Source organism: Lepisosteus platostomus, chromosome 1, assembly GCF_059453375.1.
Source record: "Lepisosteus platostomus isolate fLepPlt1 chromosome 1, fLepPlt1.hap1, whole genome shotgun sequence".
In the NCBI taxonomy this organism is placed as follows: Eukaryota; Metazoa; Chordata; class Actinopteri; order Semionotiformes; family Lepisosteidae; genus Lepisosteus; species Lepisosteus platostomus.
In genome coordinates this window covers 21,427,053-21,439,115 of record NC_142611.1, presented here as the reverse complement: position 1 = coordinate 21,439,115, position 12,063 = coordinate 21,427,053, and the positions used below count along the sequence as shown (strand labels likewise).

The 12,063-nt window shown below is 35.1% G+C and overlaps 1 protein-coding gene across 1 annotated transcript in view; it reads left to right on the top strand.

Annotated features, from left to right (window-relative positions):
* pitx2 (paired-like homeodomain 2) overlaps positions 1-12,063 on the top strand; it is a 98,550-nt gene that overhangs the window by 22,977 nt on the left and 63,510 nt on the right. The gene's annotated exons all lie outside the window — the stretch shown is intronic.

Sequence of the window (12,063 nt, the reverse complement as noted above, 5' to 3'; positions counted from 1 at the left end):
TAACTGTATGTTTGTCTTCTTATCAAACAGCATCTTCCATTGCCATTTCTGCATTTTCAAAAGTGTTATGGTGCTAATCATTCTTTTTATTTATGTTCTATGTTCATGTACAGTACGTATTTTTATTTATGTAATATATAAGTTGTGTTGTGCACAAGATTTAAGGTGAAAGTGATGGGCCATAATGTTATGTGGGATTTTTTATAAGTATGTGTTAATGATACCTTTTTCCATTTTTAAGTGTAACTTACATCAAATTATTTCTTATGATTATTTACTTATTATTTATTCTGGTTACTTTGACATCTTAAGCCATTTAGTATTTTGATTCACTGACCATGACTTAAAACTCAGCTGTGTAGTTGTATATAGATTTTCAGGTATTCAATCAGGGATTGTTGGAGTCCCAACATAATTTGGCCCTCTCTGTCTATTTCCATGATATGTTCTAGAAAAGAAAAGCAATGTTACAATGGAGAGCAAACATCAACGTATGTTCTACAACACATAATAGGAATGTTGTGACAATTTAAAGTACAGATTGTAAGCATCTGTTACTCGTTCCTTACAGCATCTATCTGTAAATATAAGCAAAAGAACAACTACATTGATTTTCTCAGTTGATAAAATTATGACTGCTTAAAAAATTAAATGAAACCTTAAATAAACAAAATCTAATGGCTACCAAGTTCTATTTTTAGTTGCAGTGTACATGAAACTTGTTTATAGGTCCCTTTCTTTCTTCCCAAAAGTATTTAAAAGACGCTCTAAATTAATTTAGCAGCTCAGTGTTTTTTATTTGCAAATTGTTACATCTGTTTCAAACAATAAAGTTTTATGTCAGCTACTGCTATATTCATTAAAACCTTCTACTGAAGCTAAAATTAAACAGTGTGATCTAAAAACAGTTCAGAAAGATGAGGGTTCCAATTGATGTCTTTAGAGAACTGTCTGCATTCACAACTGGAAATGCAAAAGTGATAGAGTTTCCAGGAAAGGTTATGACTATAACTATATAGCGTACCTTCTGGAGGCACAAAATCTAGAGAGGTCATCTAAACTTTGCACAAGGAATAACACAGTTAATCAGACAAAACTTCTACTGTCCTAATATTTTACTTTTCTCCTCACTTGGTTTAATAACTGCAGTCTCCCATGTTATTAAGAAATAAAAAATGACTACTTAGGACAGTTGCTTTGTCCTGTCTTATTTAATTTCAAAGGAGGCTACAAACTTCAGACTGCAGTATATGGCGGCAAACCTTTTGAAAAGAAAGATTCTTTTCATTCCTGGAATATTGATCAATGTTTTATGTTACTGATGGCGACACAATTATTTTTGGCTTCCATCATCTCTGGTAACTGCGATATCTGCTTCTCTTCACTTTCGCTGTAATAACTCACCTCACCCTGCCATTCCCTAACATGCAAGTCCGGTTTATTGCCTTGGTTTCTTTAAATACAGAATAGCTGTCTGTTACTGTAAACCTTTAGGGATTATTTTACTTGGCACTCGGTCACTGTCTCCATTTTCTTTAGATTGGTACTTGATCTGGGTATCATGTTTGTGTCATTTAGGATTAAAATCAGGTAAGGGTTACGCTTGAATCCCTCCCTCCTCTCTCTTTTTATATATGTACATCCATCTGTCCATTATCAGAAAGTGTTATTCCTCCTAAGGGTTATGGCATCCAAGAGCCTATCCTAGAAGAACATGGGGCAAAGCAAGTGTACACCCTGGATGGGAATTCAGTACCTCGCATATTTATATTTATGGTCATTCAGTAGGTAAATCAGAAAATGTTCACAAAATATTCTAACTGACAAAAGAAATCAGTTTCTTCTCAAATGTCAACCAGTGATTGACAGAATCTAACATTTGGAGGGGAGGGGGATGGAATACAAAGTGACATGAGATATCAACTTGGAGGTATATTAATAGCTTCAAATGGAACTTTGATGCATACAGTTTATGTATTGGGCCATGTTTGTGTGACTGGGAGGACTTTAAAATTTAAGCTGTGGTACCTAAATGCTGTTAACATTAAGAAAGCTTTCTGTAACATCCATTAGAGGCAGCTCTTCATAATATGTAGTATACGTGTATCTTTATGGGCTACAGTATAACATGCACAGCAATGTTGTTATAATCTGTTAAAATGTTATTATCTACAGTATAAGGAATCGATTCTGAGCTCAGCTCTAGTAGTTTTGAGACTAATTGCCAGTCAGTGTCTCTGCTTCAAAAGCTGTGAGCCGGGCAGCTGGTAGAGGAAAAACAATATCACTAATTTTAGGTTTCCCATAGCCACTGTAGACTTCCATTCAAAAATCTGGTGTGTAAACTGACACTCTTTCTTTAGCTGTTCAAGCCTGGACCAGCATTTCCAGCATTGCTCAGGAAGCCCAGGTTCAAAGCTCACTGGTAGTGATCTAGACGAGATTCGGAAAGATTCCTTTTACATGGTGCCGCTCCTGGGAGTCACAATTCTCTTTACCTTCTTGGACAAAGATTAGCAAAAATTTGGGAAAAAGAGGAAATAGAGGAAATTAGAAAATTCTGTCATTTAAGAACTAAAAAAAATGAGTAAACCTGCCACAATAAAAGGTAGAAATACACAATTATCTTATAGCACACATGTGATAAATATTCTAGCCTAAATTATCTACATCAATCTTTTGCATGTTGCCAAGTGACTAGACACCAATGTTTTTTTCTGTCCACTTGGATTATATATGTTGTTTATTGATCAGTTTAATATAAGAACTAATTCTCTCGATTCTCTAGGTCACTCTTTCCAGATTTAGAAAACCAAAACATTGCTGTGATGAATGGATTCTGATGTTGGTGGAATGGAATTAGTGCTACAAGAACTTGATGACGTAAATTGAGTGGGCTTACAGAGTCAAGGATTGAGTGCTCTCAGAGGGAGTGTGCACACACTTTAATATCAAATTCCCCTGTTTTACATCTTGGACCAATATTTTTTTTCCCGTAATTTAGAGAAAACAACTGAAATCAATCCTTGTTTTTAGCCAGTGTTTTTTTCATCACCACGGTAATATGCCCCTTGTTCAATATGTTCTGATCTTTAAATAATTGAATATTAATTTAAAAATGCTAGAGAGATTCCGAGCCACTTGATATACTAAGAATGACCTCTGCTTTTGCAGTCCCTTTTCTTTGAGATGTTGTCTGAATTTGCATTTTTCATTCAATGGTCAGTGTTTAAAGCCAGTAATAACCAGGAACAAAAATTAAGCATTTAACATATAACCATCTAACATATTTAGCATTATTGCTTTCATTAATGATCTGGCACTCTCCAGGGTGTTTTATGACTTCAATGAAATTTTACTTCTGAGATAAACAAAATGCAGAGTAAGGCAGCATGGTGGGGCAGTGGTTAGCATTAATTCATGGAGTTTGTACTGTATGTTCTCCCCATATTTGCGTGGGTTTTGTCCGGGTGCTCTGGTTTCCTCCCACAGTTCAAAGGCATACTGCTAAGTTAATTGGCTTCTTGGAAAACTGGTCTTGGTGTGAGTTTGTGTGTCTTCCCTCCAACAGACTGGTGACTTATACAGGGTATACCCTGCTTTGTGCCTATTGCTTGCAGAGAGCTCTGTCTTTCCGAGTTGGAAGATGTGGGAGTAATAAATTTGCATGCTTTAAAGTGTTATGCCTCTGTGAAAGGTATTGCTTTTAATGCTACTCAGCACCAGTTACTTGTATTATCTCATCCATCTTAAGTCAATTGTACTTTTTCGATATGTATAAAATATGATCTCCAACTGAACCTAACCTTAACCATGCAATTTTCAGATATCTAAAAATGAAAACACAAATTATAAATACACATAGAACAACTTTTTAGTTTTCAGCAAATGAATTTGCACTTACAGTTGGCATTCATGATGTACAGTTTGGAGTCTCGCATTGCATTCCAGAAACATTATAAAGGGAAGCCGTGGAGCCATCATATAAAATCTCCACCTGTTGTTCTACTGGACTGCTCTAGCCACTTGACTTCCACCTGTGATTTGCTCAGTTGGAGGTAATATGGAAACTCCATCAGCTTTTGTACAGTTATGTAAAAGCTCTCATCTATGAACAGATGGAGTAGAATTGCATAGCTTAAAACAGCTATTGAATTTCAGCCTTTGATAACTGATTACAAAGTTGTTGAATTTGTGACTGCACATGATATTATTAATCAACAAATTCAAACTTTAAGCAGTTTCTGAAGGTTTCCAAATGAGTCTCCTCCTACATACAATTTCAACAGTGAAGTATTCAAAGTATTTAAAAGGGATTTTATAAACATGGATGAGTTTGCAATTAGGACCTTAGTTTTTGCCACAAAAGGCAATAGCTTCTGTGTACCAATAAGCAAGCTTTGTGTTAACATGCACTTTGAAAAGTGAGAGAGAAAAAATTCAATAGAAATTGCAAACAACTTTGTGGTTTGCAGGTCTTACAGTGTAAATTCCACATATGAGAGAAACTTCAATCTAATGCATGTAACTCTTCCTCCATTTTTGTGCTAAAAAATAATATTTATTCATTTTGCAATGCTTTTATCCATTGCAACTTCCATTGGTACCCATTTATACAGTTAGAACTTTACAAAAGCACTCTAAGTGAAGCATCTTGCTCAGGGGCACAACCACAATATTCCACCAACGATTTTAGCCAGCAACATCCCAGTGTCACACTCAGAGCCCTAACTACTATTACAGTGGTCCTCTATTATGAGCCTGGGGAAACTCCAATTTATTCCAGTTTTTTCTCCAGGTTAGTTTCTAATAATTGACTTATTGATTTAAATGTTTGTTTCATGCCTTTTTTACTTTCACCTTTTAATAAGTAGAACCTGATTTGTATATGGCATGAACCCACCATAGAGCAGCCTCATACAGATGTGCTATCTCAAATGTGACAAATATACATGAGCAGAAAGAAAACCACTCACTATCTGTGCGCATTTCCATTTCCACTCTATGTTTTCATCTTAAACAACTCATATATTGAGCTTTTTAGTCAGAAATAAGTTCTTAAAATGCTGATGAGAGACTACATAAAGTTCTATATGTAGAAACTGGTAGAAAAAGGGTAGTTTAGGATTTTTATTTTAAAGGTCTTGGTGCAGAAAAAGTCTCAACAATTAACCAGATACAAGCACCATTTAGCACTAGTGATTAAAGGTCCCAATTGGACCAAAAACCTGCAGACACAGCAGTCCCTCAATACCAGGATTAAGATGCACTGCAGAACTCCTGCATAGGAAATGTTCAACTAAACCAGCTGCTTGTTTAGTTTAACAGCATAATTATTTTTAAGGAATCCAAAAATATTTTTTAGTCACCACTTCATTATGTGTCACAACCATTTCAGTTTCTTGGCTGAACATCTGCAACGTGACAATGGTCAGAAATCCAAAACTTCAGTTTAATCAATCCAATAGTTGCAGAGAAAATGATACCATATAACCAATCACTTTCACTCATCAATCATTTTGTTATTCTTAAATATTGCTTTTTTAATTAAATATGTTAGTACTGCAAGGAAAATAAATGCTTACATCAAAAATAACCCATTATGTCCCAGCAGCCCAGCTACATAGCACATTACAAGAGGTGAAAAAAAAATCAGCTGAATAGAAAAATATAAAAAACATTTTACTAACAGTCTGAAAAAGCTAAAGCTTTTTAGATTGGAACAGAGATTATGAAGCGATCCAAAGTATCCGAAAAGACTGACAAATTAAATGGAGCTCTTCAGAGTAATCAGTTAAACAGGGCAAAAAATGTGCATAGAAGATATTTTTTGCATTTGTTTATAATAAGCATTGGAAAACACTTCAATTGATCTATTACCATGTATATTATTCTCTTTTAATTTTGTTGTAAATTATTACGAGCGACTAATTATCGAGAACTTTGTTATATTATACAGATGGTACGACGTATATAACTTGTATTCACATATAACCTGCTGTAAGAGTAGCTTGTGGAGGCTCTGCTATTTAACTTTGTTATAGATGTTTAATTGTTTCTGGGAACAGGGCATGTAATTCAGTAATGATACTTGGTTACTCACAGTTCCAACAAGCTCTGTTGGTAGAGAATGACACTCATAATCTCAGGGTACTGGGTTTGTGTCCCACATCGGGTGCAAGGTTCTCTAATAACCCATACTGGGCAGCAACAGTATGGAGGGGGGGTGTTGATGGTATCTGTGTGAAAGAAAGGCCTGGCAAGCTACTTCTGTATCTTGCCATGAAAACTCTATGGATGGTGATGGTGGAACTGCCCATAGGGTTGCCATGAGGTGATACTGACTTGATGGCACACAACCACTTGGTTACTCAATTAACCTAGCTTTTGATTAAACAAAAAGCAAAGAGTAAAAAATAATTGAAGAATAAGATTAAAGTGTGGTCCCAGCATACAATCTTTTGAAGAAGGTCAAACTCTTGCTGGTAAAAGGCAGCATAGAGTACAGCAAGTATTTGCTAAGTCAGTGATCCTTATGTGAAAGCAGTAAGGCATAGCTTCTGTCATCAGTAGCAATAAATTCCTATTTAGATCTCACAGCTTGTAGTGGGCTTTTCACCAATGTTTCCTGCCAGGGAAGGTTACTCTGTTAATTACCCAGTAACCAAATTCACACTGTAACTTATTAAACAAGGCAAAACCTCTTTTTCATTTTTCTGCTCTTTACTGTGTGAGTCATGTTACATGAATAACATGTTACATGAGCTGTCAACCTTGGTATTTACAGTTAAAGTAGTATCTAATCAAGAAAACAGTCATGCTAGCTACAACATATCCCAGAATGTGAAAATTATAAGTTCAAATTAAAAGTTTTGAATTGCAAATAGCAAATTCAATCAAAATTTATTTTTATTTAAAAGTTTTATTCTTATTCATGTTAATCTAGCATACCTCACCTCACACATGTTTCCCCCAACAAAGCCATCTTAAGTAAAAACAGAAAGACATACTTTTACAGCGATGATGTCACATGTCAGAAAAAAATTGTTCACCTCTCAGTAAGTGTTGTCATTTCTTTACATTATATATTGGTCAGCCGCATATGTAATATCCATTCATCCAACTGCTTTATGCAATACAGGGTCACAGTGGAGCCGAAACCTATTACAGCAAACAATGAGTGCAAGACTGGATATACCCTGGATGGGATGGTAGTCCATCACAGCACACACACACACACACACACATGAATTCACACCAGGGCCAGTTTTCCAGGATACCAATTAACCTACCATTATGTCTTCAGACTGTGGGAGGAAACTGTAGCACCCAGAGCATGCAAACACAGGGAGCACAAACAAACTCCAGGCCCCAGGGCTGTGATGCTAACCACAGCTCTCTCATGCAAACCTATAAATTATAGTTTTAAAATTATATGAGTTAATGAGACTTTCTTCTGCATTGCATTTAATGTAGTTTTGAAGAGAAATAGTTTATCTTTATTAGAATTAGGAAGAACAAGAAAGAATATAATCATCTTTACTTGTTGTTCCTTCTAACTCAAGTTTCTAAAGCTTTGTGTGTTCCTGTATATGTCATTAATAAAAATGATCAAAAAATACTCTGATTTATGGAATGTCTTTCAAAGCATATTGTATACTGCAAAATCTGTTTTCAGATTCTTTAGGACTGCAAACAAGCCTAATAAGTAGTTTTCACAATGAAATGAAATCATGATGACAATATGCATTGCTTCTTTTAGTTGCCATCACCTTTACAGTTTTGTGGTTGTTTTAACTAAATGAATATCTACTTTTATTCTAAACCAGAAATTGTGAGGATCACCACATTTATGTAAATAAGAAAAAATACATTTATGTTAGTTGTAAACATGTACCTCACTAGTTCATACACATACATAATTTAAATGTACATAAATACAGAGGGCTCTGCTCAGGAATTCATTCAACAACCTTAGGTCATTGTTTACTAGTCCTTCTCAGATAATTAAATTCTAGCAGAGATTTTTATAACCCCTTTCAAGGTCTCCTTGCTCTCCCTGCAAGAACAACACATTGTCGTAGACTAGAAAACCATGTAGAATGCTCAATGGTACTAGCTGAAATGATCTTTGGTGCTGGTTCATTTATCCTGGCTACCCAATTACACACTGCAGAAAAGTCATAAGGTTCCATTAAAATTCAAGCACTAACTATTTCAGGTACGCTTTGCATCTTTTATACTTTGAAAAATCACATCTTTAAATCTGTGACACTAGAGTTTAGAAAAAATCTAGCTTTGTACTCTCAAGTTTCTGCTAGAGTATGTAAATAAAGAAGTAAATTGTTGCTTTCCACAGTCAGCATACTGACAATGTAATTAACAGTAAGTAGTGTAGTTCCTTTGTTTTCCATGATGCTCATACATTCATGCAAGGTTTTGGATTTTTATCACATATTTTGTTAATTTCTTTTTCTTCTAATTTACTGGACAATATCAAAGAGTCCAAAATATCCAAAAGAGTGGATTTATCCATTTGTAGAGGAAAAATCAAAAATGCAAAACGCAGAATATCTCAAAAAGAGTGAGATAGACATTAATCATCTCCTGTGGAAAGCAGTTATTAGGATATATAACTGTGGCGTGAAAACGTTTTGTTTGCTTACACAGATGTAGCAATATTTGACAAAGAATTATGACATATTTTTTTGGACTCTCGCTACTTGGTCATTAAATCATTTTAAATTGTCTTAAATCATTGGTGTTATAAAAGAGAGTTATAGGGTGATTTTCAAAGATTATTGTTCCAGGTCAAAATGTTCTCAACATTTCCTGAAAGGTTTGGGAAAAGTTTAAAATTATGAATCCAGAAAGTTTGAAAACAGATCTTATTTAGTTAATGTGATTTTAGTTTTAGGAAAGAAGATTTTTTTTTTCAATGGAGAGAAAAAAGCTTTGAAAGTCTTGCCATTATTGGTCTTCACATGATTCTTTGGTAATCAATGCATTCTTTCAGTGAAACCCTTATATTGTGGAAATTAGATCTGCTCCTCTTTTCTGGCTTTTCTGGCCTTCCTAACATGTACATATAAATGCTTTTAGTTTCTATTTCTTGTGTTAGATGCTGATCCTCAGTCTATCCATCAATCTATCTCGCTAACAAAGACTTTGAGAGTCCCTTGATATTATACAATATAATATTACAGACATAGAATTGTGCTATTTTATTTTTTTATGATATGTTGCTAAATTATATCCTCCACAAGCTTATGTACCCCACTGTCCACATTCAATTATTTTTAAGTGTAATGTATGTAGAAATTAGAGATTAGATGAAGCTTAATTGAAATACACTGTTTTAATGATTTTACATGTTTATGAAAAGAAGTTTTACTATAGGTAAAATGTGTATAAGGGATATATTATTTGTTTTATACATCTTATTCCATTAAATACATATACATATACATACATCTTATTATCTTCTTTGTGTCATGTGTAAAGTTTGTATGACCTTAGTATCCTGGTTTCATAGCTGTCAGTTGTTGCAATTGTTTCCTGTTAAGTTTAATACTGCCTTTTAAATCATACTTTTGAATTTGACTTGAATGTCTTTTTCTCTGTTAAAATACTGATTTTTTGTCTAATTATACTTAAACCTTTATCCATTATTGCTGGATTTATAAGTGCCAACTTAACAAGGCACCAACTATAAGCTATGGGCAACAAGGAATTTTGTTCTTATGCTGATAGGCTATGAAATATGCTTCCTATAGAAACTTGCGGTTATGTTTCTTGGATAATTTTAAAACTCATGTACTTAAATTGCATTTTTTGTAAACATTAGGTTTAAAATTCCTTTTTTACACTTTTTATCTGTTTATACACACAGCAGTTTGCAATTATGTTTTAGAAGTGCTTTGTAATGCAAAGTCTACAGTGACAAGTATCTTACTCAACACATTTTCTGTACTGGCTTCTAACTTGAAAATTTTCAAATTAGCAGCCAGGTAGTCATGACAACCAATAAAAAAGGAATAAATATATATCAATATTTTTATCCTAAAGATTTTTTTTATTGTTTTAATGAAAACAATTACATTGTTTCTGTAATTTTATCATGTAGAACTTGACAAAACCTTTATTCCAGAAATGTGCACAATCTTAATAATAAATTACACAGAATGCAATTTAATGTTTTACAATAGTCCAATAAAGAGGTATTACTGGCAAGAACAAAAAGTCTCGGCTACATGTCAACTAGACAAAGGTCATGATCATCAACCACAACTTGAATCAAACTTTTTACCTTTTTTTACTTTTTACCAAGTTTACCTTTTATAATATCTTCAAATAAATCAATTGGATTCTATTGGGAACTATTTAACAGGAGGAAAATACAATCTATTTTAGGATTGTTTTTTAGAATTCTGACAATTGTTTAGCCATAGTTGCTGGAAAGATTCAGTTCTTTGATATTGATTGTCTGTAGAAAGATGAAACCCTTTATCAATGTGTCGTGAGTGAAACAAGTGTCACGATTATAGTCCCCCCTTCTTAAGGGTGCTCCAGCCCTTTCACTTTAGACTTAATTCTGTGCACCTGACTCCTTTTCCCAGCCCACCTTAAAAGCCAGGCGCTGACGTTCATCCTGGCTCTTCATCTGGTTTTTCGCACCGTGCGAGTCCGGGACCTGGAAGCGCCTGGTCCCGTTAAGGTTTTAACCTCTGTTCCTGTTCCTTGTCCACCAGTTCCGACCTGGTTCATGTTTTTAATTCCTTGTTTGGATGGATCACCTGGCTATGGACTTTCTTGTGTTTTTGGATTCCCTCTATGGATTACTTTTGGAATGTTTGCCATGGCCACACCTCCCCCGTGCACCAGCGCACTTTGGACACGCCCCCCCCTGTTTTCAGCCCAGTATTCCTGCATGACTTTTTCCTAGTGTTTCCCCACTTCTTCGGATTGTGTCGTCCGCATAGGATCCGGAAAGAACTGTTCGTTACAACAAGTGTGTAAGCAATATCAGAAATACAGTATGAAGATAAGATTCAAGCTCAGTCTTTCTACTTCCATGGGAAATGGAGTGGAAATTGCTCTCACACCATGTTTTACTTGGCTTTTCTTAGAATAACAAAACCTGTCACTGCTGTATGATTGTTTTAGAATGATAGCATTTTTCATTTAATTAGATTCTACAGGTTGTGAAAAGGAATGATCATCTGCATAAACACTGAATGGCCAAATTAACTTAGGATATTTTACCATTTGTTGAGAAATATCCAACAAATAACAATTGTTTCTTTAAAAAAACAAAAGGAGTTTATTTGTCAGTCGAGCCATATGCAAGTATTCAGAGGAGCGAGATATCGTTCTCCAGGTCTACGGTGCGAATACAGACAGACACTGACAAGACAATGCTATAAAACAATGTAGACATAGACATTTCTAACAGGGTACAGGGTACATAAAGTGCAATGTGCATAGTACAATTTACTTTACAGGATTGTACAAAGAATTGTGCAAAGAATACATCAGACAGTATGCCTGACATTAAGCAAAAAAGAACTAGGTTTCCAGATTTGGAGTAGGTGCAGTAGGTACCAGGGTGTTGAGGAGCCTGACACTTGCGGCCAATTTCTGGGGGATGATTGTTTTGAATGCTGAACTGAAATCAATGAACAGCATTCTTACATAAGTGTCCCTCTTATCCAGATGGGACAGGGCAAGGTGAAGGGCAAGGAATACAGCATCATCAGTTGACCAGCTGGGACGATACACAAACTGGAATGGGTTCAGAGAGGTGGGGAGTTTGGACTTAATGTGGCCCATGACTAGCCTTTAGAAGCACTTCATCACAATTGGTGTGAGTGCCACAGGGCAAAAGTCATTGAGACAGGACACAGTAGACTTCTTCGGCACTGGTATAATCATGGTGGTCTTGAAACATACACCTGGCACAGGGAGATATTAAAAATGTCTCTAAAAACATTAGCTAACTGTGCTGCAACCAGGTATATTGTGAGGTCCAGCAGCCTTACGTGGGTTAGCTTTTGCTAGCGT